General features: G+C 40.8%; 1 long non-coding RNA gene across 4 annotated transcripts in view; it reads left to right on the top strand.

The window, feature by feature from the left end:
* Positions 1-25143, top strand: part of LOC115655131 — a 44890-nt gene that overhangs the window by 18401 nt on the left and 1346 nt on the right. For all 4 annotated transcript variants that reach the window (XR_004001334.1, XR_004001333.1, XR_004001332.1 and 1 more), the window contains 8 exons: positions 1282-1398; positions 2335-2576; positions 9008-9172; positions 11279-11373; positions 12437-12511; positions 14123-14248; positions 17571-17738; positions 18816-18873. This is a non-coding gene — a long non-coding RNA (uncharacterized LOC115655131). The remainder of the gene's footprint in view (positions 1-1281; positions 1399-2334; positions 2577-9007; positions 9173-11278; positions 11374-12436; positions 12512-14122; positions 14249-17570; positions 17739-18815; positions 18874-25143) is intronic.

Here is a 25143-nt window from a genome sequence, read left to right as displayed (position 1 = left end):
TTGCAACATCTTCCATTAAGATACCAACTTTCAAAGTTGGTGTGCATGCAGATGTAAAGGGATGTAGCAATAAATTCGTGTGATTGCTTTGATTCTTGATGTGCATGCTATTGTGTTACAGTAGCAACTGAAGGCCCTAGCTGAGAATAGGGCCTCACTGCACAAACGGTTGCCAATTCTGACTGGACATTCCTGCAGGTTTCATCAAATGATGTAATCTTTAATTAAAGATTAATCTCTTGTTCTGGAGTCTACAGGAATTAACCTGGAGGGTTGGCAACCCTAGGCATACAGCAGATTGGGGGCAGATCTGGGAATAGACAGCTATTGTTACTATGAGGAATATAATAGTTGTAGTATACTTAGGCCTTATGGAAGACTGTAAGGAGAAATTTGAAAAGGGTGGCCTGCTAGTTAAAATGTCTCTTACACATAGTGCAGATGTAGCCTGAGTTAGTTAAGCACCTGAAAATAGCTTAACTGAATTGAAAATATAGGTCTATTTCTGTTTTCTATAAAATGCATTGCACTTTAAAAGTCCAACAATACCAAAAAGTTGTCATAATTAAATATGGTATGATGCATTGCTATATGTACATACAGAGAGTTTTAATATATATCGTCCAGCTGTACATTTAAAATAACACAACCCCTCTTCATTCACTATCCTAAATTAGGGCCTGATCCTGCAAACCATAGTCCTTACGCTCATCTTAAGTCAGTGGAAATCAAGTGCCTGTTTGTTTCATAAAGTTGTATGCTATTTATATAACAGTCACATTCGTACCAGAGAATTGCGTTTTGGTGGCAAGTGAAATGGTTTTGTTCATGTAGCGATGTATATAATAAAGTAATATTAAAAAAAATGCAGACTTGTAAGTGGTATCCATATCCATGTGAGAAATGATGCACATGTGGTATTCAGGTAAGGTGGCTCCATACAAGAAAGGAAGTCAAAAATAAAACTTATAAACTTTTTTTAAGTATTACTCTAAAAATACCTGAATTATCTTTTGCTGTAAAATATGTGCATATACAGATACGTAATGGTGCAGTGTAAATGTTTTATGGACAGTTGTTTGGCATGATCTACATAACTTCCAAGAATCTTGGAAATTATACCAGACCATCATGTATTCTTTCTTACTGGAATATGTAATACTTCTATTTTGCTGGAACTGACTAATGATTGTGCTGCAGTAAAACAAGTGAAAGACCTGTCTTGGAATGTAGGCATGTAAAATACCACAGCAACATAATAATCATTTTCCTGTGTTTTAGTATTCTAGACTTTCAAAGCAATATGGAATGGATATCTATCTAAAGAAAGAGTTCCTTCAGTATACAGGATCTGTAAAGGAGCGAGGTGTCCTTTACCTGCTAACATCTCTGCAGCAGGTATGACAAATTATCCAAGCCTATAAAGAACAACAACAAATTTAAACATTTTGAATCTATGTGCAACTTCATGCTGAAAAATTAAAGGTGACCCTATTATCTATAAATCCTCCCTGGCTTGCTCTATTTCCTCATTTAAGTATTCAAATACTGCTGGGTTGAGCAGCCTAGAAATGCCTATGAATAAATTAATTAAAATATTGTACTTCTGTCTTTTGACAGATCAACAGGATTTTTTTAATGACATTTTATGGGAATAATTGAAGGAAAAGTTTGTAGCATGTAGATTTTAGAGCTTATTCCTGGTGTTTGATCCTGATGCATATTATGTACTACTAAACTGACAAAAAAAAAGTTGAAATCCTAAATTGTGTGTGGATTCTGAGAGAAGAACCTGGATTAGTGAATGGTTTTGGAGAGAATTCCAGCAGTCTGAATACTGGTTTTATCCCCCTTGTTATATAAGATGTGTTACCTATCTGTAAAAGAAATAATATTTAGCTTGGATAAGGCACTTTAGAAGTATTGATTTTTATAGCCACTCTGCATCATTATGTGACAGAGGGGGAAAGTGAGGCAGAAAGGTCAAGAAATTTTCTCTAGGGCAGAGATGGGGACCTGATTGTGTATCTATTAAAATCACTCTGAGTTTGGCTGTGATTTCAATGGGAGAAGGATTGGGCCCAGTGAATGTTAGAGCTGGGATTCAAACTCAAACGTTCCTGATTCCTATATTTTAAGCGATTAGATCACGTAGAGGTGCATATACTGTATATCTGTGCCATACCTTGATAATGTAACACTGGGGAAGAAGACTTTAAAAAGGCTATAACACAGAACAGTTGAAATCATCCACCATTAATCTTCGCATGCTTATGTGACTAAGCTGCCATTTACTGTGATACTGTGTGATCTAGAAGCAAATGTGTTTTGCAGGAGCAGCAGAAAAAAGGTGTGATAGTGGCTTCTGACAGTAACTTTTCCATGGCAGTAGCATACCATGCCTCAGAACTCCGCATTCCAGTATTTGTCATCATGTCTACCAGCACTTCACTAGCCAGAGTGAAAATGTGCCGTGAGTATGGTGCCTTGGTGATCTCCTATGGCACTACAGCCAAGGATTCCCAGATCCATGCAAGGAGGCTGGCCCAAGAGAATGGCTATCTATACCTCGAAGAGTAAGTAAATTTTATCAGATAATTGTTCAGAATCTTCAGCTCAGCAAAACCCATTGGTGTTGTATTTTATTACAACTGCAACTCTTGACCCTTGCTCACCAAAAGTTTCACTGAATTTTCTAGGAACTGGGACAGACTTCCTGAGAGTCTGGACTGACATTTTTCATTTTTCTGGTGAGCCCATGATCACTGGCACTCTTGTATGGTTTCCTCTCCAAATGAGGCAAATTTGATGGCTTTGGTTGGAATTTGCGTTGAGCTTTTGTACTGGTTCAAAGCAAAACTTGAAGTGATGTTTCACCCCCTATTTTCCTCCTCCTGCCTTGTAGAAATATTTTAGATGGATGGTATGTATATGGTCATGCTAATCTAACCATTTAATATTAAAATGCTGGAACAGTTCCTATTAAAGCACCATCCTGCAAATCCTTCATCATGGGAGCAGTCCTTAGAAATGGTGGGAAACCTAAGTGGTTTCTCGGCATAGTTGAAACCTGATAAATCTCCCAGACTGGCCAGGTGACTCCTCTTTTTGGCCACTTTTTACACTGCTCCTCACTAGAAGCTTCACTCTTACAAGTTGGAAAGCTGCAAGAGCTCATGGGGCTGCACCTCTGTCTATAGAGACATAGCCTGGAGGACACTAACCATAGGATGCATCTTCTAGTATGATCTGTCAGCCTTCTCATGGATAAAGACTCAGACCTATGGCCAGAGAGCTGCTGGACAATGTTGTAGCCATCTGTCTGTGGCCATAGGGGCCAGGCACCAGAGTAACCAGGGAACCACTAGTGGTCTGGGAGCAGTAACAAGGGAGCAATAGGCCAAGGCGAAGAAGCCTTCTAACCATAGCCTGCCATCCATTCCAGGAAAAGGAGCAACTAGTTACTTGGGTATCAGGCCAAGGAGATGCCAGAGACAAGAATTTGTTAACTAGTCAGCAGGAGCTATTAGCAACAAGTCAGCAACAGGTCCTGTATTGCACACTCCATGGAGAAACTTCTGCCACAACAGACAAAAGAAGAAGAGAGTTTTAAGTATGAGACACGAACAGCAACAGGTTGGCTATAGATGCCAACCAATGAAATCTGGGCAGGAGATGACTAACAAAAATGCCCTTTACCCCTCTGCTTCTTACTGAGCAGGTTGAGGCAGGAGCTGCAGCCCTAACGAGCTTGTGCAGGTAGAACTCCAGGTCTTGTACCTTGTAATGTGAAGGTAGATGCAGAGCAGTGGCCATGTTAGCTTGAATCATTGCTTGGGTGAAGACACTTCTCTTTATAAAATAATAATAATAATAAAATATCTCCTGCTAACTACTGTCTGACATGCATTAGGAAGAAACTTCCCCACTAGGGACCATAACATGTAGGTAATAATGTAAGAGGGGGAATGGTTAAAAGTCAGAAGGATGTATCTTTACAGAAAGATCTTGGTTGGGTATATGGGGTCAGAGCTGAAATATGAAATCTAATGTGCCTAAGAGCAAAGGAATGAGTTTTGATAAACAAACCTAAGTGCCATATACATGGCATTGAATTAGTTAATATGGAAGAGGAAAAAAATCTAGATATCTTGCTAGACCTATCTGTTAAATTCTCAGTCTAGTGTGCACCAGTGTAGAAGACTAATAAAATATTGGCTTGTGTCAAGGGGCATATTATATAAGTCTAAGCATACTGTGCTGATATTTTATGAAGTAGTGTTCAATTTTGGTCTCTTTCTTGAAGAAAAATGTAGTTACGATGGACAGCATACAGTGTAAGGCAAGGAGAGATTAATGGAATGGAGAGTCTTGCATATGAGGAATGATTGACAAAACTGGGACTCTGCCTTGAGAGAAGGTGATTAAGAGGTGACATGACTTAAGTATTAAACTAGCTAAGGATTATTATAAAATTAGGCATGATTATCTGTTTGAGGGCATTGGAAAGGCCAGATCTAGGGGACATTGGTTTAAAATGGGAGAATATATGCAAAAAAAATGTAAGGAGTTACTGTTTAGAATGAACATGGTAAAATAGATAGAACAAAGGGTTCTTCAGTCTTTCCTAATTGGTTCATCCATCTCTAGTTTGATTTTTGGAACAGATTCACTGAAAATCCCAGCTTTTCAGTGGACAATACTTCACTCGCTGTAAACCGGAGTTAATTAGAGCAGCAGGAGTTCCGTATATGAACTCGGGATGGAATATATAGTCTTTCCAAGAACTCTAAGGGAGTTAAGTGACCCAAACCACAATGAATTTAAAACGTCCTTCGGTTCCTTTGAAAATCACAGCCTTGGGTATTAAATCCCCACTCATCCATTTCCCTCCAGTTCTCACTGATTTTGACTTGTTCTGACTGGATGCCACTTTTACCAATGAGAAGTTTTTGTTTCATTGGAACATAATATCATGTATAACAACTAAGGTTGATGGGTTTTTTTTGTTGTTTGTGTGTGTTTGTTCTTGTTTTTTACATCATGGTCTCACTTGGTTTATAAATCTGGCAACTTTGAGACAAGCATCTTCCCAGGTTGAAATATCTCTGCTGTTAACAGGTTGTGCTTGTGAGAATTTTTATAGCAGTTGCAATTATAATTGATTACTATAAATATCAGTTACAATGTATAGATGCTTCCACCAGGTGGCTTTTAACCACTTTGGTTAATTCAAAACTCAACTATAATAAAGCAAAGACACCTGGTCTCTTACTCTTTGATCAGAAACCTAATTCCACATACAAACATCACTCAGACCCCAAAACTAAAAAGAAAACACAGAGCCGTGCCCTAAAGGGATGTCTGACTCATTCTCTTTTGGGTGTAGATTTGAACAGCATTCCTGAATAATGGACACTCACAGGAGAAGTCCCTACTTCTCATACTCTTGAGCTCCTGTGTCAGGAGTTTCAACCCTACCTGTCCCAGTTTTTCATAATAGACCAAATGATTTTCTGTGGAGTAACTTGTGTTTTGGAAAGTTAGGCTATGTACAGAGAACCAGGAGTATTTGTTTAAGGGTTTTGTAATCTGTTTTATAACATTTGGAAGTGTTTTTTGGTTGGCAGTTGTGCAAAAATACCCAAATTTAAACCTCAACCCTCCCCACCAACCTCAAGATTTGATTCTTCTAGTTTGGATTTGTAACCCACTTGAAGTGCCTGATGCTCTGAGCCCAAACTGTTAAAAATCAAATTAATGCCTTTCCAAATAGCAGTTATAATCCCATTAAATCCATTCATGTGGATGTACTCATCACACACTAGCTATACACTATCACCCACACACTTCACTGAAAAAATATGAAAAGTGTGACAAGGAGGCTAACATACCTGGACCTTAGTAGACTAGGATCAAGTAAATCTCAAAGGTGAGGGGTCTCCTGCAAGTAGTTTCCTTCCACTTAACCAAGAGGACTCTAGCTCAAATGTCTACACTGGTCACAACTGTGGCTGTGACAGGCAATTATGTAGGTACTCAGATCTCCAAAGTCTCTGTCCAGTGACATAACCAACAAACTATCCTTCCTCCTCTGCTATGGATACCATCTTATCATCCTCTAAGTTATGATCCTTGTTGACAAATACTAACTCTCTCAGCTGGAAGTGTTGGTGTCAAGCTCACTACTATTCCACCTTCACAGCACAAATGAAGTGCTATTCTGTGTCAGTAAAACTAACATGAGACTTTAGGTGGGGAAGCAAAACTTCATATTCATAACTGCCTGTGAAATTCTAGGTAGCAGTACGTAATTACCCAAGTTGGAATTCAGTCATGATGTCCACATTAATGCCGTACTAGTGGCACGAATCTTTAATAGCCACAAGTCTTCAGGACATAAACTTTACATTTCTCCTGAAAGAAAGCACATACAGTAGCACAGTGACTCCAGAACAGTGCTGAAGCATGGATTCATTTGTGGATTGGAGGGCAAAGAATTGCAAACATTCCTTCCGTGAGTGTCCTGGGTTTTCTTATTTAACTCTACAGCCAAGTACTGACCAGATGGGACCTCAAGTCACTTGAGATCTGCTGTGCTTTCTGAGATTGGGATAGCTCAGTGGTTTGCGCATTGGCCTGCCAAACCCAGGGCTGTGAGTTCAATCCTTGAGAGGGCCCTTTAGGGATCTGGGGCAAAAATTTGTCTGGGACTTCGTCCCCCTTTTGAGCAGGGGTTTGGACTACATGACCTCCTAGGTCCCTTCCAACCCTGATAATCTATGATTCTAGTACTACACCGGGTTAAATATTTCTAGAGCTATGTCTGCACAAGGAAATCCATCTAAATTAGGAGCCGAAATACCCCTGAGGATCTGGCCTCGGAAGTTTTGAAGGACACGTACAAAACTATGCCCTGCAAAAATTATAATGGCATGCTTGAGGTGGGGAGCCTGTCTTCAAACCCTGGCATCTAATAGGGCATTTGAATCCTACATTTTGGAAGTAAATAGACACTCATCAAATAGCTAGTTTTACAACACAAGTGCTAATTTTAGAATACAAATATGGGATTTATGTTCTATTAAATTACTGTTTATGTATAAAGAGGGAAGTGAAAGTGCTGCTCATATTTCCCTTTATATCTAAGCATATAAAAGTAAAAAAAAAAAACCCTAATGAATTAGTTTCATCACAAATGAAAGTGTTAAACATTAATGTAGGAGGCTTGGATTGGAGTCCTTTCTAAATGTTAGCAAGGAACGTATGACTGTCTAAAATGCCTGTCCAAGCTGCTAACCGGAATGTCAATCATGCCATATGAAAGGCAGTCTGGCATTTGATACAGCTTTGCATTTTTAAAGCAGCAGTATATATACATTGAATCTTCCAGAGCAACATTCATCTTTGCAAGTCCTCATGAACTTCAACATGTAGATTGCAAGGGTAACTTTAAAAAAAAAAAAAAAATTCTTGGTTGGGGAGAAAAGTGTTCTAATAGCCCAGTCGAATTTTTCAAAGCGCAGATGATATTTTGATTTTGCTTTACTTGTAAAATTATCCTATATAAAGGGGAAGGGAGATTGGAAGGTTATGGCCCTGGATTGGCGTTCAGTTCCCAGCTCCTCCACAGACTTCATGTGTGACATTGAGTAAGTGGGTTAATCTCACTCTGCCTCATCTGTAAAACTGAGATAATATGATTCCTCTCCCTCCAACCATCCGTCTTGTCAATTAATATTGTAAATTGTTCAGGACAGGGGACTGTCTTTCTCTGTGTAGGTAAAGCAGCAAGCACACTGGGGCCCTGAGCTCTGTTGAGGCCTCTAGGTGTTACTATGATACAAATAATTAAACACAGCCACTTGCACTAGAGATAAAATTAAGGGATGAATATGTTGGTAGAATATAAAAAATGAAATCACTGGTACAGTAACTCTGCTTGGTTTATTGATGTCAGAGTATGTAGAATGCACACAAGTACTGAACAGGCACAGTTTCTGATTAATTTGTCATTCTGCAGGTTTAATTAAAAACCTGTTGTAACTTGGAGAGCTGGCTGATTTAGAACCATCCAGCTCTGAAGTTACAACAGTCTTATGTTGTACCTTGCTGGCTGTGTGAACTCTTAATATGTTCATTAAACTCCCTGTAGCTGTAAGTGTTTTTCCAATGAATACTTAGGCAGACTAAATCCTCCTCTTATCCTTCATGGAGGTCTTCCAAGGGGTGTTAAGGTATCAGATTTTGGCCCTGGATTGTGGAAAGTTTTGTGCTCCACTGATCTGGTCTGTATCTATGTGACTACGTAAACACAGTGCTTCCCTTTCCTGTAAATTCCCACTATTGTGCACTAAATCACACTCAAGAGAACAGAGATCGCTACACCTACACTAGATTCCTTCTCACTGCTTACAGTTTTGACTGGAGGATATTAGAACTCACGCAGCTTAAGGAAGTGATAGCAACAGAAACGGAAGTCCTCTCCTTGACAGCAATGCCAATGGAGAATTCACCTGATCATACTATAGTCACTGAGAGCTAGCAGGATAGGCTTTCTAGGGGCAGAAAGTTCAGCTATTCGTCGAGCAAAGCACTACTTGTCACTTTAATCCTGACTCACCTGGATGAACTCCAGTAGCCCTGTCACACTCAGATGGATTGCACACAGTAAAGTGGCTTAGAGATCTTGAACATTTGCTGACCTGGCTGAAACTGCTGAACTTGCATCTGTTTCTTCTCATGGGATTATTTTGCTCCATGTTGCCTTTCAATGTAATGTTGTTTTAGAAAATGTCAGGATTGCTACGGTTCATTGCAGCAATATCTATAGCTGCAATGTATGTGAGGATCTGATCCGTAGCAGGAAGTATTTGCAATGCCTCCTGCAAATTCTAACACTATGTATATCGATATGCAGTTTTCCTGATAAACTATAGCTTCACAATAGTGAACTGCTAACAAGTCCCAGCTCTGCAATGACTTGTTTTTTTTCTTTTTCCCCTAGGGAGGACAGTGCTATATACCTGTCAGGGCTGGGTACCATGGGATTGGAGATATATGAACAAGTGCCAAAGCTGGATGCAGTGATTTTTCCTGCAGGAGGCCACTGTGGATTGCTAGCAGGATCAGCTGCTGCCCTCAACATCTCAACCCACACATTGCTGTAATTGTAAGTTGTTTTCACCTTTCAATTGTGTATTTTGAGAGACTTATCCTCCGATTTCTCAGGCTTCAGAAAGGTTCTGTATTCTACTAAAGTACTGGGAATGAGTCTGTGTACACTATAGTCCAAGGTTATTGGTTCCCATGGTCATCCTCCATGAGAACTCTATTTTAGAATTTGGGCAGCCTGCTTTGTTTCTTGTTTTTAATTGTTTGGGTTTTGTTAACTATGTAGGAACCCTTTTTTTTAAAGCAAATAAGACCAAACTCTCCCATCTAAAGTTTTTACTGACCTGTTTGGGGCTGTTTAATGGTTTTAAGAGTGTTTATTAGCTTGTTTGAAACCTGTGTGATCTTATTAAAAGTCTTTAGTTGCCCTCCAAGTTTTTGGACACTGTAGAAGTCTTATTTGAAAGATCTTCAACTAGATAGATCCCCAAAATAGAATGGAGATTACTTAATCTTTCCTCCTGGAAGGAGCAATTTATTCAGGTTAAAACTGAGGTCTCTGTGGTATTATGTGAAAATTTGTCATAAAATAAAACATTCATCCCAAATTATCCACAGAATAACCCCTTCTGGCTCTTAGTGTAGAAATTTCAGCTAGCAGCTGTTGAAATTGTAAGTGGTGGGATACAGCGGACAACATATTTCTGGATGATGCAAGGTTGCTTGACATTGCAAGGTCGAATGACTTTAGCCACCACAAATGTATAATAGCTCTAAAAATACTACCTGGAGGGTTCCTAAAGATGGACACCAACTAAACTTAAATGCAAACACCTCTGAATTTTAAGAAATTGGAATCAAGAGCCAATTTTTAGGCTCTAGTCCATCTCTGCATATTGGTCGTGGTGATGATTATTCATGATAAATTAGATTTTATATATTAAAAACATGGAATAAGACTTGAGGTCTTTGGTCATTTTTTACTCAATCTTGGGCATTTACCTGGATATAGAACTCTGAACTTGGCCCAAGGGAAAACAAACCTATACTGAATATAATGGAAACTGGTATGAATCATTGATGAGACCGAAATCTCCAGAGGACCATAGTACTCAAGGCTGGAAATGTATGATAATATTGATGCTATTCCATGTTCCCCATCCCTGGACAAAAGGCTTAAGCCCTACTTAAGACCTATTTTGAGGACTTAAGTGGCACGTGGGCCTTGTGCTCTCCCTGTGCATCAGGGTGAAATTCACCCTGGTTTTGTATGTATCTTATTTTTTCCTATTTTGATGTAAAGCCTGCAGAAAATGAGGTGATGCTGTTGGTTAAGATAACTGGTGCCAGTGTGTTTTATTCTTAGGGAGAGATGTAATAGTCCAATGATTTAATTGTCCTTTCTTTCTATGACACAAGGAACTGTTGGATTAAAAATACATTTTTTTTATTATTGCTTGCTCCCGTTACAGTAGAACTTGATGTTGTTTAAAAGGAATCTTTTATGATCAGGTGACAAGTTAAAGGAACAATTCAGACTCCTTTTATGAGCTTATTCTCTAATGCCAAAAGTGATGAGAGATTTAATCTGATCTATTGGAAGAGTTTAGTGACTGAGAAATCATAGCAGGATCACTGTCAAGGTAAAATCATAAATTAAAATCAACATATCACCTTATCCAGTTAAAATAATGCCCTAGACGACTGAAAGGTTTTTGTAATATAACAAATGGTGAATATTCAACTAAAAGCAAAGTTATAACTCGTCCGCCATCTCGTGTCAGTAGGATTAGACTAGTCAATTTCTCTTTGTTTTGTACCAGTAAATGTTTCTATGTTTTGGGTCCCCATGTAGGGAAACGGTTTGATCCTTTTGAAATTCATGCAAACATTTCTGTTCACTTTTATTTTTAACCAATTCCCATTCCCCCTCCCCCTTTTTTTCTTTAGAAAACCTAAACCATCTGTTTGGTAAAGGCCCAAATTTATCTTTAGTACGAGGGAGCAGCTAAATTTAATTGGCAAAAGGGGTTCATAATGGTTGCTAATCATGATAACAAACTTTGCCCACACTTCTTATAGAATTGGTTTTCTTGGTGTTGGTAGTTCCTGTTGTAACTTGATCTGCATAGTAGTAGTTAAAGATTTTTTCCTCCTTTCCCAGGGTGTTGAATTGGAGAGTTTCCTGTGTTACAACAATCATAAAGATAGGCCATCCTACTGAAGACCAGGCCTGTAGCAACCATCAGTTTTATAGAGGTAAAAGTATGAAATCAGACAATAAATGTTGTTATGGATTTCTACAATCTGTGAATCTTCTTTTCCAATTGATCCACATCAAGTCTAACTGAAGTGAAATGTCTCATTTGAAGTGTCGTGGTTTAATAAATGCTGCTAATAGCAAACCACAGAGCTGGACTTTACAACATGGATGCAATAATAAGACTTCCAGATCCACATTTTGATACACACAAGAACACTAGGGACATAAATGTATTTATTTAGGGCCATATTTTGCCAGTTGTATCACAACTAGTAGTACCTTATTACACTGAAATCAATGGAATAGCTTGCAAAGTAAGACATTAATCACATAAGGGTGGGCAGAATACAGTGATTATTTACTTAGATGTATAAAACAACAAGGCAGCAGCATTTGGAAACGGGGTTCCTAGTTTTGGGGTTTTGTCATTTAATTTTCAGAGAAACCTGCATATTTAAACAAACCCCCTGTTTTAGCTGATTTTTTTTCAAGAGCATCTCCTGCATGAAGCTCAATGAGCATTAGAGGTCAACACCTCTGAAAATACAGCTGCGTGAGCATGAAAATCTCCACTTCCTTCTTAACAATCTCTCCCTCCCACCCCACACACAATCTCATATCAACTTGTGGATATTCCTCCACTTAATTGAACTAGAGATAACAAAACCAAACTTCTTACTATTGTTAATAATCCCTCCTATTCTATACTCTCATTTTTTAACCACCCCACTTAGCCACTATGCCTCACAAACTTGATGTCCCTTTCAACTCCCATATTATGTAATTCAGTGCTGTTGCACATTGAGAACCACATAATCACTGGGTCATTGGAGTCAATGGAACTTGGCAGGCCTTGGGCCTCTTATGTGTCTCATGTTGTCAAACTACTTCTATCTGAATACATAAATAACAGGAAATTAATATATTTTTAAAACTGCATAATGGCAATGTGCTGTGTTTATTTTATTTCCGGGGGAAAAAAAAAGCCCAGGGCTCTAGGCAAGTTTGGACATGACTAAATAGCCAGCTTCACTTTTGATATGTTGCTTAAATCTGCAGATGTGAGTGGACCTTGCTTTGGTACCAATTCTTTGCAGTTGACTGGGAAGCTTGTAACAAGGTTGTTACCGTGAGGTAGGTGAAGAAGGACAATGTAGTGAATGATGTTGACTTGAATGGGTATTTGTAAAATGAAATACTGTTGTACGTTAGAGAGGGGCTATATAGGCTCCTCCCTGAGGGCCTGATCAATCCTGACTTCCATTGAATTCCATGGCTTATCGATTTTTCAGTGAAAGTTTCAACTGCTTGGGACTGCAGGATCAAGCTCTGAGGTCCTGAGTGAACTCTTTGAAGTCAGGAACAGTTTTTCTATTGATTTTTCTATAGCTCTTAAATGGGGAGATAATCTCTGACTAAGTAGCATTTACTTTCCCATCTGCTTTGGCATTCATTTGACTGTATGGTCTTCAGCTGTATTTCATACCAACTGTATCCCAAGTACTTTCAGGGTCATAAATAATATTTACGCAGTTACCTCTTTCCCATTTTAAAATATATATCTAGACACAGAAGCAAAGGAGAGAAGTGTTTTTCAGGTGAGATTTAGAATGGGGAGAGACAGGTAGTGAAATAAAGGGAGGCTCTTCCAGATAACAGGCATTGTTGGATGACTGTATGGAATTGTAGCTGACGTTTAGATGATGATGCAGTGCTATTTACCCTAATATATGATCAACCCATGGAAGAAATGTAAGCCAGATCCATAACTGGGGTAAACTGGCCAGTTGGGATCAACCCCTATGCCTTTTTCGGGGCTACTATGCTTGCACCATCTACCTTGAGCTAGTGCAGGTTCTCTTAGTGACAACTGGATGAATAGTGGGGAAAATTATTCCTGCATGTTTAAGATAATCAAGATTCAGCCATGTCCCTGAACCATTTATGTTCATTTTCTATGAACGTTCAAGCCCTCCAAATTTAGCAGTGTGATTATTGACAAAAATTGAACATGACGCTCAGGTGACTTTTGAATTGTATATCTACTGTAAAATTCACAATTCTGTGAGGGTTATATAATCACCCAACAGAAACAATGCCAAGTGACTTTTGTATATAGGTAACATACCATAAATTGCAAATATTAATAATAATCTGAAGGCCAAGATTTGGGTGTTAACGAATTCATGAATAATTATGAATAACACAGAAAGAGAATATTGGTGGGAAAATGGCAAAATGCGCGTGTACACATAAACCTTTTATCCAAATATAAACAAGCCCTATCTTACAATTCTTATTGACATGTTTGGTCCCAGGGTAACAAAAGGGTTACTGCATGTGCGTAAGGACTTCACCCATTAATTAAATTTGGTCACCTTCATGGTGTGGGAACAGCCCTTTAACAACATACAGCAATTCTATACAACAGTGCAGGACAGCCAGTGGAAAACAACTTACCCAAGTCAAACAGCAGGAGCAATTTAGGTAGGTGGGATGTACATATCCAACCGGGTATTTAGCCAGAATGCTGAGGCTAAAGCCTCTACTCTTGCAAAAACAGCATGTGGTCAAGACCTATTTTCACAGCTAGCAGTACAGTTTCCCATAATGCTATAGTCCTAAATAAACCCACCAAGGACCAAAGGAATCCCTTAATACATAAATATCTTGTCTTGTCCCATTAATTCTTTTAAATTCACTCTGTATTTCATTCAGTTTTGACATAGTTCCTTTTGCCTTCAGGGAAGAGGACATTCTAATTTCCATGCTGCAGTTGCTGGAGTTTGAGAGAGCCATGGTGGATGCGGAAGGGGCTATTGGACTTGCAGCCTTAATTGCTGGGAAGCTGCCAGAGTTAAAGAGTAAAAGGTACGGCATCTATAAACCAGCTATTGCAAACCAGAGATTACCAAGGAAGTCACATGAGAGAGAGTGAGTGCACACTCTACTTCTCAGACACAAAGGGGTCTCTTATTCTCCTGTATTCTGAATGTTGAGGCACCCACTACTGTCAGTTGGACGCTGCACTAGGGATAACTTGCTGACATAGAGAGGGAAAGAGGGCCAGACCTTCAGCTGAAATTCTCCCGTAACCAGGGGCAAAAGTAACTTAAAAGTCTTACCAGTACAGGGGCCTGGCTCCAGGCCCGCACAAGAGGAGGGGCCTCAGGTGGAAGGGACAGGGCTGGGGGTCAGCATCCTCCAGCCAGCCCTTCAGCATGCCGGGCCTGCACCACCCAGGGCTCCAGCAGTGATTTAAAGGGCCTGGGGCTCTGGCCACTGCTGTGATGCCAGCAGCTGGGAGCCCCAGGCACTTTTAAATCACTGGGCCCTGGGGCACACTCCCCTTTTGCCACCTCCCACAGCCTGGGGGGGAGGCAAAAGGGGCAGGCAACATTAAAGCACAGTTGGCTGCATACGGGCCCATTCCAATGGCCATTTCTTACAGTATGCCAGCCCGACGCGGCCCACTTTCACCTCTGTCCGTAACAATCAATGCAGTGAAACAAATTGATCCAAAGGGTTCAATCCTACAAGATGTTGAGCACTCTGGCCCCAATGTCAATCAGTGAGATTCGACATGTGTTTTAAAAAATGAGCATGTGTGTAATGCTGCCTGGATCTGGGTCAGGATGTTCAACACCTTGCAGGGCTGAGCCCAAGCTCATGGCGGAGCCCGTAATGTGTGTGGATTATTTCAGTTTTGGTTTTCATTGTGTGGGATCTCCTCCTGGACAAACGTCTGTCTCTGGTCACTTTGTAGGCTCAACAAGAGAATTATCGGCTGAGTGAAGCAGACTAGCATACTTGTACTATACTGGCAATTAAATTACGGAGTTAGCGCCTAGAAAAGATGAGTGCAATAACTCAATAGAGTGAGACTGTAGTGAAAGAGAAGAAGCCTGGACTTGGGAGTGAGGAGACCTGAGTTCTGTTTCTTTAGCAGTGCCATAGACTAATGTGTGACTTCAAACAAATCACTTAGATTTCAATAGAGGTAGGTGCTTCAATATGATTGAGGATCTGGCCCTTAACCTCTGTGTGGTCAGTCTGCAGAATTATGATGAGATGTAATCATAGATTATTAGAGTTGGAAGGGACCTCAAGAGATCATCTAGTCCAACCCCTGCTCAAGCAGGACCAATCCCCAAATGGCTACCTCAAGGATTGAACTCACAACCCTGGGTTTAAGCAGGCCAATGCTCAAACCACTGAGCTATCCCTCCCGCCTTTATATAGCACCTTGAACACATCACCCAAATGTTGAATTGGCTTTTTCACTGTTACTGAAGTCCCTGACAGTGACTCTCAGAGGGGCAGTTCCACTGAGCTGGGCTTAATACCTCTTTGCGATGCTAGATGAGGGTCTCTTAATAGTTATTGATCATTTTACTTGACAACATCAGTTGGTATTTTGATGAGATCTGGGGAGTCTGGATATTCAGTCCCACAATTGCCTACAGAAAATACTGGACAATGGTCAGGCAACTAGTGTGTTGAGACCACTGCTTATCACAAGTACCAGTACTGGCTCGTTGTACCTTGCGCTCTTTGTTGTTCCTTAGATGCAAAGAGCTCTTTAGGGCAGAGGCCTTCCCTTTTTTGAACAGTGCCAAGCACAATAAGGCCCTGGACCACATCTGGGGCTCCTAGGCACTACTTCAGTACAAATCATCATCCCAGTATTTTACTAAACAGAACTCTAAACTGAAACAACATTAAGGCCTCTAAAGACTTAACTAGCCCAGGACGAGCTCACAAGCTACAACTATGCTACAAGGTAGGGGTGTGATTTCCCTGCTCATGTAGATGTACTTGTGCCAGTTCTCATTGAGCTGGCATGGGTAGGTGTGCAATAGCAGGGGTAGTGGCAGCAGAGGCACAGCTGAGCCATGCCCAGTAGAAGCCTGCCTCAAACGAGTGAGTACCTACTCAGCACAGCTCAGCATGCTTCCACAGAAGCTACCCTGCACTACTGTGGCCACACTGTATTTTATACTCATGCTCGCTGATGAGAAATAGTGTGAGGATGTGTATGTGAGCAGGGAAATCACACCTTAGCTCATAGGAAGAGGTAGCCTGAGAGACCACCTCTCTCCCTATGACACTGCCACAGGTCTGATCAACAGAGGCACTGATATAATAGAGAGGGTGTGGCCGACAGTGTGTTCTCATAAGGGTCCTGGGGGCTCTGGAATGCCCTCCCAGCTCTGGACTGATAGATGCTCAGGGTACACTACAGGCTCTATGGACCTTTGAAAAGCAGTGAGAAGATTTCAAATGAATGTGAGTATTGGTATTTATTATGAGCTGCTGCTTGATGTGTGATACCATAGTGATGAGCACCATAGAAACCCCCCATGGGGAAATTGGTAATCTGCCTTGAGAGAAGGGTTTGAATAGTGTGCAGTAAATAGGACCTGGGACTGCCATTGAATGAGGAGAAAACAAAATATGATGGAAATAAATATATCCCCACTGAGCATATTCAGCACCCTCTTGCTGTCTTGGTCTTACACCAATGCAACTCCACTGCTTATAACAGTGGCAGTGCTAATGTTGACACAGCACAGATATTTTTACTCCCATGTCCTCTATGAGCATTGGCTCCTTTCTTTAGACAGAGCAGGAAAAGGAGCACCTCTTGGAACGTCACTGGTGGAAAAAACTCCAGATGAGAGTTTACTGAGCGAGCTCCCCTCCAAGGCAGGGATATAATGAATGTACACTTATATGATGCCTTCATCTGGAAGCATCTCGCAATACATTGGAAGGCGTGTACATGGCATCTCTCACACCAAAGAAATGCAGCCCATCCTCCAGCAGCAGACAGCATTTACAACACCCTGTTTGGCCAGTATAGGCTCCAAGGGAAGAACATCTACTACATTGTCAACACCACTTCCTGGATCGTGTTTTTTCTCTTGTGAGGTCCCTCGTCCAAGTACTGACCGGACTCTGCCTTTAGCTAGTGAGAGCTGAGGTGATCGTGGCATGTGGTAATATGGAAGCATACGCCATCTGAAAAGTAATAGGAGAGGGCAGCTGCAGCATAAAGGCAAAGTGGATATTGCATACTGTATCAATACAGTTACTGAAATATCTGCATTACTCTCTAGTATGACAATTCTACAGGAATGTCTTTGCATAAACAAGAAGGAAATAGTCCCTGTTTGCTCTTGTCTTTCAGAGTTGCAATCACTGTATGCAGTGGTAACTTGGAGCTACCTTTGATGAGGCAGTGCATAGATCGTGCCCTGACCCTTGACAGCAGAGTCTGCAAATTTTCCCTCCTTCTCTCTGATTGTCCAGGAGCTATTTCAAAGCTACTAGAGATACTGACTCGGGAGGAAGTTAGGTAATTCAGAATCCTGTATTTATAGCCGGTATTACATTGTTGAGAAAATAGCACAGTGGACTCAGTGTTTTTAAAGACTATTGCATGCTTATAAGTGACAGCTGAAGGCAAAGGGAGTAATCCAGTGGTTTACACAAATGACTAAAGTAACCCAGGGAATCTATGTATATAGCACTGTTGTAGCCTCTGTCAAAAACCTTTCCCTGTCACAGGCGGAACATTGGTATGTGCCCTCCATAATACATCTACAACTATCCAGCTCTGGGTGGCTCATCAATGTTGAAATGTAGAATTTCATTGCTTCTAGTCATTGCCAGGCCTCTACTTTTATTAAAACAATCTGAATTTGCTTTCTGAGCCATACGGTGCTAGTTTCCCCTCCTAGTCATTTTTAATCTCTATATTAAATGCTTCTCAAAGCATGAAACAGTATAGAGTACGGGGCAAATCCTGCCTTCTGATGTAAATGCAAGTCCTGTGCACACATACAAAGCTAAGTTTGGCCCTTAACCCTATAAATAAAATACATAGTTGTAAAGCAGAGGCATATCTATTGGTGAAGTGCTAACAAAATTGCAGGCCAAGTGACTCCGTGGGGGAGTACTTAGGAAATGAAAGGAGAAATGCAATAGAGAATTCAATTGGAAAATCTCTCAGGGTTAAATTCTACAAGGTCTTTCACTGCTGTCTAATTTTAGCATATTATCTCTCTTCCTGGTTGCTCCCATCCAGCTCTTGCACTTTGGTCCACTGTGCATATCCATTTGATGCTGCTATAAATTTCCCAGATATGTGCTAACAATCCATTGATTTAAGTGCAATGGTAATAGGATGACAGTGGTGCAGCAGATGTCGTGGAAGGGCCAGAGTGCTACAGGACTAAAAGCATTTTAGGGATGTGAACCCGCCTTTGGCTATGACACCATATTTTATTTCATATGAATAAGGTTTGAAGTACATCACCCTTCTTTCTTCCAGTGATACCTGCATGAATTTTATTGTCAAATGCTTTCTGTAAGTGTTTGAGCAATGACAAGGATTTGCCCTGCTCTTTAATTTATTCTTGATTTGTTCTAGGATGCTGGACATCAAACAAGAACACATGTTTGTGATATCTGATCTCTTCACTATTAAGGTAAGGGGGGGAATGCAGTTTGTCACTTCAGCAGTACTGTCCTCTCACAAACTTGGCTGTAATTGTAATTATAGAGAAGTTAGGACTCTTCTGCCTTCATATATCTTCACATAATCATGTGGATTGATAAGGCATTGTAATGCCACCCAGCAGAAAATATAGACTTTGGAAGTAGGATGTTAGATAATCAGTAGTACTGTGTGTCATAGGGCAACTTAATCACTGTGTTCTTAACAGGCATATAAATAATCCACGAGTAGCTTCTCCTACCACTGAAATGCAGACAGTTCTGGGTGAAATACTGAAGCTATTGGTACTGCAGAGCTACATTGTATATAACATTTCTGGACTGGAATTGATGAGCAAGAGCATCCAGCTGAACTTTCAGGAGGAGTCTATGTAGTTTGAATGTTTCTACCCAAACTTGAATTGGGCCAAGACCCCCTGTATAGCTAACACTGCTATTCTTAGGCCAAGTGTTATGGAATCTTTGATCAGAGGTGGGACCTCAGTTCTGCACTAATTTTCCTGTTTTTGGCTTGCTGGCAGTTCTGAAAAATAAATCAATGAAAGAGTCTGTTCTAGATGAACTGAAAATGTTGGCCAATTGAAAAAATTCCATTTCTGATCAACACATTAATTTGACCTGAAGGTTTTGTTCTGGGTATTTTTAAAGGGCACAAATGGCCAGAGAATGTGGTGTTAACAGTGCCACTCTCTTCATTATTATTTTTTATCCTAGTGGTTATGGGGATGTGGCAGACGAGAGTTCAGTTTTTCCCCTTTGCTTGATGGGGAAAATTGTTTTTGAAAAGGAATCTCCTACATATCAGGAAAGCGCCCTAGCCCCGGGGCTATGGGATAGTCTCAATCTCTTCTTTCAGAGTAGCAGTCATGTTAGTCTATATCCGCAAAAAGAACAGGAGTAGTTGTGGCACTTTAGAGACTAACAAATTTATTTCAGCATAAGCTTTTGTGGGCTACAGCTCACTTCTTCAGATGCATACAGAGAACATGAAAAGGTGAAAGTATGTATACTTTCACTTTTTTTCATGTTCTCTGTATGTATAAATATCTTCTGCCTATGTGTTCCATTCTATGCATCTCAATCTCTTCTGTTGAAGCTATTCCACTTTGTATAAAAAAAGAGTTATTGGAGCAGGGACTTGACTGCAGGTATTCCACATCCTAGATGAGTCCTCTCACCACCAGGCTGTAGAGTCATTCTTACTCATTCCTTGCCTCAATCATTATTCACTGTCACACACAATTGAATGACGTGACTGAAATCAATGGGATACGTTTGATCTGAGCTCTAGGAGCCTTAGGTACTTTTGAAATTTTTTACTCTTCAATTGGACAATATGGAGTCATCTTTAAAGCCCCTCCTATTTTTGTTTTATATTTTTTAAACTGAAAGCTGGATTTTGCTGCTCTTGGAACTCGAGGTTTCTCAATTAGCTTTTCATGAAATAGTGCTTACCACTTATTTATGTTGCCAAATAAGTTGTACTAGATCATCTTTCCTAGTTTCTTGGCAGAAAATGCTACAAGAGTTTTTGTGTCTATTGCAACCTTTTCTATGGGGCTAGTGCATCAGAATATTGAAACCAAATATACTCTCTGACCAAAAAAAGTGTGCCATTGCTCATGTCTGCTTTTAAACATGATCTATTCTCATAGGCTTTCCATTCCAGTATACTCTCAGTTGTACTGCAACAAGATTTGGATGCCTATCTAATCTAAAGGTCAAAGCGTTTCACAAACTGAATGATCCTGATGATGATTTTTAACAGTACTGGAAGGGGCTGGAATACGTTTGTGATACAATTAGAGATAAAACCTGAGCTGCAAAGTTGGGATCCAGACCAAAATATCCCAAAATGTTTTGAGGGTTTTTTTTAATCCAATGCATTAAAGTTAATCCTCAAATTTAGTAGTTCTGGATTTTTTTCCTTTGTAGCACTCAACGCCAAAACTTTTGTTTTAAGGTTCTAACTGTAAATTCTCAGAAGTCAAAAAGTAAAAGTTAGGTTTTCATAGCAACATTAATTCACCCACATTGCACATACTTTGTATTTCTTTTCTTCCTGTGTTGCTCCTGCTTCAGCAAAGCACTCTAAACATGCGCTTAAATCCCCAATCCCACAAGGATTTACCTTTTTTCAATGTGATTGTGCTGAAGAAAATAAGCAGGATTGAAAAGGGGGACAACAAATCTCCTTACTCTTTTGCTGATGATGATGTGGCTTCATGAGGTTCAGCAATTACTTGACGAGATGACCTATGCAATGGGATTGGCTGCTTGTGTTTTTTAGAATGTGCAAGAACATCTTCTGATTTGCACCTCTGATTTAGATGGTCTGTACTAGTGAGATTTTTGTCTTGCAGTAGATTACAGATCATTGATCTGGCAGCAACAGCAGCGTCACCAAGAGCCAGGTCATGTTGAAGTTGGTAGTTTTGAAAAACAAGATTTTTCACCTGTTAATAGTCTTTGGCAGGTTAGAAACAACTAGGAACGGGCAATTCCCTGAAGGTATTTTTTCTTTATGTTCACCTCGTGTTTACAGAATTTGTTTATAGAGGATGGTAGTGAGCTATTTTTTGTGAGTTTGTTGCAAACATGGATTTTAGACCTGAAAGACTATCCCATTCCTCAGACCCCTCTCTGCCGTTCCTTCCCTTCTATGCACGAGGGCCACAGATCTCTTCTGAGAGCTGAAAATCCTAGTCCCTCTCCCTTCTGGGGTATTTCAGAGTTAGGTGCCTAGATGCTTTTGAGGAGCTGGGTCCAGGTGACCACTTTGGGACTCAGAGAGGGAGAAGGGAATGTTTTCCCCACTGTTCCTAGCCTAGGTTCTACATTGGACAGTAAGGTGTGTGTCTGTGGGTCTATAAAATTCAGTGGCACCTTGGGGAAGGAGATTCAGGGCAGAAGAGAATGGTCCGTGACAACATAGAACTACAGTAAGAAATATGCAAAATCTTAAAGCCTCATGATTGTGTAGGCAGCAAAATTTGTAGTAACGTCAGTGAGTGGAAACTATTAACATGCTTCCTCCAACTGATTTGATTGCTCCATTTTTGATATGGTGGGGTGAGCTGTTGAAATGATTAAACAAGGCAAATATCCACCTAGTTTCCAAAGGAATGCGTTTGATCTCTTCGGGTGCTAACATACTGGCATGACCTGCTTCACACTTGATGCAGTTTGGGAACATCTTACAGGTTCTAAATATATACAAATATACTCTTACCAATCATTTAAAAATCTAGCAATCCCCTCCTGTTTGGGTTGACATTGACGAACGATGGACAATCAGTAATAGCAAGCTAAGTCTGGGTCCGACCCAGGGGAGAAATGGGCCTGCATTACTGTGGGCTTATAGACTGGGTGGAGGTGGGTGTGTCTGTGCTTTGGAAGATTCTCTAGTCAGAGGGCAAAGTACTGCTTCCCTGATCAAGCTGGTGGTTGCTTTTCACAGGCTCCTTTTCTAAATCAGTCTAACTCACTAAGGGCTAGATTCAGATCCCCTTAGGCTGAATACTGCTGTCCACCAAGAGTAGCCCTGTGGAAGTCAGTGGACTATTTGTGGCACAAGCTACTAAGCATTGCAATCTAGTCCTGAGTTTCTCTCCTCCCAACTATTTCCTCGTATCCAACATTGAGCAGTTTCTTGGGTGAGTTGCTGCTTCCTCCTTCTCCTCCTCCTCTCCAATCTCCTAGCAATTGAGGAGCAGACTCTCTTCCTTGGCATGACGGAAATCAGTCAGCGGGTGCAGAACTTTAGAGGGGCTGTGGCTTTCCGTCGGGTAGTGCTTCATGGATCAGTCAGGGAAAGAAGGTGGGTCAGTGTTCAGAGGGATGTGATTTTACAGTGGTGGGGATACGCCGTTTGCCAGTAAGCCTAAGCATGTGCTGAAGGGTGCGAGAGGGGAGGTCTAGCGGGAGAATTGATTGAGTCAGGCTCAGATCTTGTTCTTTACCATCACGATGCTCGATGGCCAGGGCTTGGCATATTCAGAAACAGCCTAACACTCTAAGATGGGTTGGTGGTCACCAACTTGGCTTCTTGGGCACATGGAATGTGCCATGAGGGTAAAGCTCTCTGTGTGGGAAACATGATGTTCTGAGGAGCTGGTCCAAGACAAGGAACAAACTGCCGCAGGAACTAAGGATGCTCATGAACCTCCCACATTCCCTCTTCCGTGCCCATTTCTCTAACCCGCCTTCTCCAATACACAACAAGAGCAGCAAAGTGTATAAAAGAAAACCTTCAAGCCAAGCACTGCCTGCACACACAATTCTCCCACTTGGAAGAAGATACGACCCGGCACAAGAGTAGACCTTGGCGCAGGGATGACTTAACAATATCCAATGCATGTGGTGAATTCCACTAACTAGAGGCACAGATGTCCCCACCAGTCCATTCTGCTTCAATTGACACTGGATTTATGTACTTATAAAATGTGGCTGTAATTAACAGGCTGTGTATGATCCCACTTACCCAAGGAAAACAATGTTATAGTTAAACTTTTATGATACAGAAGACACTACTGAGAGTGAAATCTATTCCATGCACATCCGTAATACTCCTCTCATCTAGGTGCATATTTCTCCCAAATAGATATGTCATGAGTCTCATAGACCATGTACTGGAGCAAAAAGGCAGCAAGTAAACAACATTGAAGTGATACAATGCTGAAGGAAAATGTAATTTTTAACTCCGGACTACTCAAGGCTTTGCTACAGATCCATAGCTTGTCAGCATATGGATGATCAGAATCCTGCTTGGCTCCAGGAAGGGGAAAAAAATAGTTTGGCCTCCTCTGGTTTCTTGTGAACACTGTCCTCCTCACAAAAACCACAACACAAACCGACAGGACTGGCAAACTCATCAGAGCACCAGGAGTAGAAGGTCTACACTGATGGCAGTTTAGCCACAGAGGGTTCTAGCAGCACTTCTTCTAGTGTCCCTGAGTCCATTTAGTTTTCTGTCCATCCAACTTCACAGGAATTAATTCAGCCCAACGTGGAAGCTCATAATAATAATAGACTATAGATGCTACTTTGCCAATCACTCTCTCTCTGCTTTTCTGGCAGCAAACTGTAAGTCACCCTGTTGCTCCCATCTGCCACAGGTGCTGGGAGGGACGGGGGAGGAGTTGATCAGCGGGGCTGTGACCCCCTGGATTGCCCTTATGGACCCCAGTTTGAAAAACGCTGCTCCTAAAAAAACCCTCCATCTCCAGTTACTTGTAGGCTGTTGTATGTTCTAAAGAGGAAAATAATAAAGCATCTTCCGACTGAGGCACATAGTTGTGGGTTCATTTCATGGCTTTTCATAGATTCCATGGCAAGAAGGGACCATGTGCTCATAGTCTGGCAGGCACAGAACTTCTTTCAAAATAATCCTAGTCCTGTTCGTTAGTGGGAAACCATAATCAATAAAATGAGCTCAGGGCCACTTGGCACAGACTATTGCTGGGTTTTGGAGTGGTTTCACCATCAATGGCTTTTTCAGTGTTTTATTTGTTATTTTAAACTTTATGCTGGGGAAGTATGAAATGCTCAAGGGTCCTGATTTCTGAATTTCACTGTGAGCATTTTTCAGATGATAGGCTGAAAGATATGTTTTTATTCTCCCTGCATCCTTGAAAGTATCTATTTCTTATAGCTGTAATATAAAAGCTGTACTTTTTGCATAGTCACTGGTGACTGAGAATAATCATACACCCTGAAGGTCCTCTAAAATGGCCACATCCAAAATGTAACATATATTACCACATCTCTTCTGGAATAGCAGAGAGATTTGTTCTTCCTAAACTGCTATGTGCCAGTGAGAGGACTTCTCCATTAGGTTAAATTGCACAGTGTTGTGCAGCATCTTGCAAGCTAGTTCTATACAGTACATTGTAAAAGGTAGTTGGTGCTCTTCATGACAGCATGGGCCATAAAGAATGAACTATATTGATGGTTTGTGATTTCAGTTTCCCAGCAAGCCTCCCTTCACCACAGTTTAGAGGGAGGTGGAATTAAATCAGTATTAAACTGGAGCGAAGATTTCAGGATGCTTGTACGGATTGACAGGATCTCGGGACAGGATAGATGTGATGGCTGGAAAAGATGAGTGAGATGGGAGTTGAAAATGACACTGAGGTTGTGAGCTTGGGTGACTGGGAAAATAGGGGTGGAAGTGGGGGGGGAGAGTGGGAGGGAAAATGTGGAGTTTGGTTTAGCCATGTTAATTTGAATTAGTAGCAGAA

The sequence above is a fragment of the Gopherus evgoodei genome, chromosome 7 (assembly GCF_007399415.2).
Source record: "Gopherus evgoodei ecotype Sinaloan lineage chromosome 7, rGopEvg1_v1.p, whole genome shotgun sequence".
Taxonomy (NCBI): Eukaryota; Metazoa; Chordata; order Testudines; family Testudinidae; genus Gopherus; species Gopherus evgoodei.
Note: the sequence above shows the minus strand (reverse complement) of the source record. Positions and strands in the feature narration are given on the sequence as shown.